The sequence below is a fragment of the Ursus maritimus genome, unplaced genomic scaffold, assembly GCF_017311325.1.
Source record: "Ursus maritimus isolate PB19 unplaced genomic scaffold, ASM1731132v1 scaffold_8, whole genome shotgun sequence".
NCBI classification, from domain to species: Eukaryota; Metazoa; Chordata; class Mammalia; order Carnivora; family Ursidae; genus Ursus; species Ursus maritimus.
In genome coordinates, this window is record NW_024426996.1 from 35,954,989 (window position 1) to 35,958,631 (window position 3,643).

The 3,643-nt window shown below is 36.4% G+C and overlaps 1 non-coding gene across 1 annotated transcript; it reads right to left on the reverse strand.

The window, feature by feature from the left end:
* Nucleotides 1–2,942: 2,942 nt before the first annotated feature.
* On the reverse strand, nucleotides 2,943–3,095 carry LOC121101573. The gene has a single exon (XR_005833565.1). It is a non-coding gene; the product is annotated as a small nucleolar RNA SNORA62/SNORA6 family (small nucleolar RNA).
* Between the last annotated feature and the right edge of the window lie 548 nt (nucleotides 3,096–3,643).

Below are 3,643 nucleotides of genomic sequence, written 5' to 3' on the forward strand. Positions count from 1 at the left end.
AAACAATATAAATATATAATAAACAAATGAAATGCATTGTTAAAATTAATTTTTCCTCTTTGTATTATTTTTGTAATTACATATGTAGCTGGAATTTTATTTCTCCTGAACGGCACTTGTCTAAACAAAGGTATATCACGCGTAGTTTTCTGTAGCTGTATAGCAAATTACCAGAAACTTAGTGCTTGAAACAAATCAGGTTTATTTTCTCTCCATTTCCATGGGTCAGAGTGTAGGCACAAATTAGTGGTTTTCTTTGCTCAGGGTCTCACAATCATGGTGGTATTCTTATCTGGAGGCTCACCTGTAGAAGAATCCTCTACCAAGCTCATTCCAGTTGTTGTCAGAACGTATGTCCTTGTGGCAGGAAGACTGTGAGCTCCGATAGGTGACCTACAGTTCTTTGCCATGGAGGCCTCTCCATGGGCTGTTCACAACCTGTCTGCTTGCTTCTTCAGAGGCAGGAGAGAGCAAGAGTAAATTTAGCGAGATGGAGATTCATATAACATGATCACAGGAGTGACATCCTATCGCTTTTGTCATAAAATGTGACCTAATCATAGCAGAGGAATCCATTGCTCTATTCTATGTGTTAGGAGCAAGTCATAGAACCCAATTACACTCAGTAAGAGGGTATTACACAAGCATGAACATCAGAAGGTGGATGTCATTGAGGGTCATGTAGAGTTTGTCTGCCACATAGCTGTGGTGCCACATAGCTGTGGTGTCACATGTTCAATTTATGTCACTAGGAGACCACATTGTCAGTCAGCATATGGAATTCTCTTGTCACTGACTTTTCATCATATTAATTATATTTAACTTTAGCAATCTCATTGAAACAACTCTACATTACATAGAGTTATGAATGGAAATTAATTAATACTAAATATGCAGAGAAAAAATAAAAGTTATTTCTAGCTATTTCACTTGTTGGTTCACAACACTCTCAGGAACTTCCTGGGTGTAATTTAAAACTGTCCCCCAACATGGAGGGGAGGGAGAGACCAAAGAAGAGGTAGACCACTCTAGGTTGGTAGGTGGCAGTTTTAATAAGCAAATGAAACTTATATAGTGAGGCTTTCCAGGCAGCAAGACCAATGGATCCCCTCTCCTGCCTGCTAAATCTTACAATTTTATGAAGAAGTCTTAGCTGGGTTATACTGTGCAGTTGTTCTCAATACCACGTCACCATCTCAAAGCTAAATCCTTGGAGCAGCCTCTGGGAGCAGGCAAGACAAGGGAACCACAGTCCAAGGACAGGGGAGGGGATGAGGAGCCTCCAAGTGCTGTGGTCCAGCTCATAGGTCAACTGGCGGTCACATCTTTTCAATTATATTTCCTAACACTTGTTCATAAAATGACATTCACTGCTAAAGACCATAAAGGCAAATATGAATATGTAAGAGGTTCTGAACTTAAAATCATATTGCTATTGACAGAAAACTACAGGCCATGTCTCTTTGGCAAAACTAAGTCAACTCAAATAATGGATATATTTAAATTGCATTGCTACTCACTTTAACTCACTGTTTAGCTACACTAAATTTAACAGAACCTTAGAAAAATTTTGTAGAAAAATTAATTTTGGTGTTAAGCCATCTATGTTTTTAAACCCCTTTTGCTAATAGGTATTTTGTGCTAATATAAATTTCCTAAGAGCAAAATTGTATTATTATAAAAGAACCATGCATAATAAATAAAATGATTTTACATGTAAATAGATCATATTTGTTTAGTAAAGATGAGCAAATAATCTCACTACCTGAAATTATATTATGGTGCAGTGTAGAACACTGTAGAATATAATTTTTTTATGCTGTTATATAACATTATATTATAAGGCAAGCATACCTCGGAGATATTGTGGGTTTGGTTCCAGACCACTGCAATAAAGAACATCACAATGAAGTGAGTCAAATTGATTTTTGTTTATTTCCTACTGCATGCAAATTTATGTTTCCACTATACTGTAATCTATCAAGTGTGCAAGAGCATTGTGTCTAAAAAATGTACATACCCTAATCTAAAAAAATACTTTATTGCTAAGAAATGCTAACCATCATCTGAGTTTTAAGGGAGTCATAATCACTGATTACAGGTCACCACAACAAATACAATAATAATAATAAAGCTTGACATATTGTGAAAATTACCAAAATGCAACACGGAGACACAAAGTGAGCAAATGCTGTTAAAAAAATGATGTCTTTAGACTTGTTTGATCCAAGATTGCTACAAACCTTCAATTAGTAAAAAAAAAAAAAAAAAAAAAGTGCAATATCCGCAAAGCATGATAAAGTGGAGTGCAATAAAATGAGGTCTGCCTGTACAGGTTTACTGTTGCCTTTATTTCTGTGTAACTAACCATCCCCAGATTAAGTGGCATAAAACAATTATTTTATTACTTTTTATAATCTGGTTTGTCAGGACTTTGAGCAGGGATTGACTGGGTGGTTATGTTTTAAATCTTATTAGCAGGGGCTCTTCAATTAGCTGCATTCAGCTGGTGACTGAGCTGGGCTAGAACATGGCAGAGAGCTTTACTTTTATGTCTGATGCTTCAGTCTTCCTCCATATGGCCTCTGGTTGCCAGGGCCTCCTCACAGTGTCATGCTCTTAGGCAGTTCGACTTCTTACATGACAACTGGATTCATGAGTGACAATAGTAGTCTAAAGTTCTTAAGGCCTAGAGCTAGAATAGGCACAGTATCATGTCTGTTGCATTCTGTTGGCCAAAAGGAGTCAAAAGTTAGTTCAATTCATGTGCTTCGATCTTACTAGAAAACCAAACAACACAATCCTGAATGACTTGATTTCTGTCTAACTACATCCTCTTCTGTCTTCTTTCCCAGTAGACTCTGGAATTGGTATCTTTCATCTTTCTTTCTTTCTTTCTTTCTTTCTTTCTTTCTTTCTTTCTTTCTTTCTTTCTTTCTTTGAACTGTAGCAAGAATTACTATCAAACTCCACTCATTGGGCCGGAGACCCTTGTGATGTTAGCGAAATACTTGGCCCTCTCGTGGTGCCCTACCTACACTTGTGAGTCATCGGCCAGCCAGTGGCCTCAACTCTAAGCTCTAACCATGTGCAGTGGAATTGGTATCTTTTTATAGCTTTCCCAAAATAAAGCTTTTGCTGTGTAGGACTGTCATGCTTGCTTCCTTTGCTTAGATTGCTCCTACGTGACACTGCATACAGGTTGCTCTTTCTTAATATTTCAAAGCCCAGCACAAATGTCACCTGTAAAATATCATCTTTAGCCACCTTATTTTTGTAGCTATTCCATTCAGTTCGTGATTATCTTTTATTCGTAATTTCCTTAATTATTTGTAATTATGCCCACATAAATACACAGAAATATATTTTTTTAGTTATTTCTTCAATTGTTCTTGTTCATTATCTGTCTGCTTAATCAGAATAAAAATTCCACAAGGGAGTAACTATTACTGTTCTATAAATTTTTGTTTACAACCTAAGTAGCATTGTTGTGGCAAATGATATTTGTTATGTAAATATTTGTTGCATGAAGAAATGACAGGAAAACATCTTAATAAGTTCATGTGAAATGAAAAAAAAAAAGATTATAAAACTGAGTAAGTGGAATGAACATTGCATGTGTGTGTGTGTGTGTGTGCACACT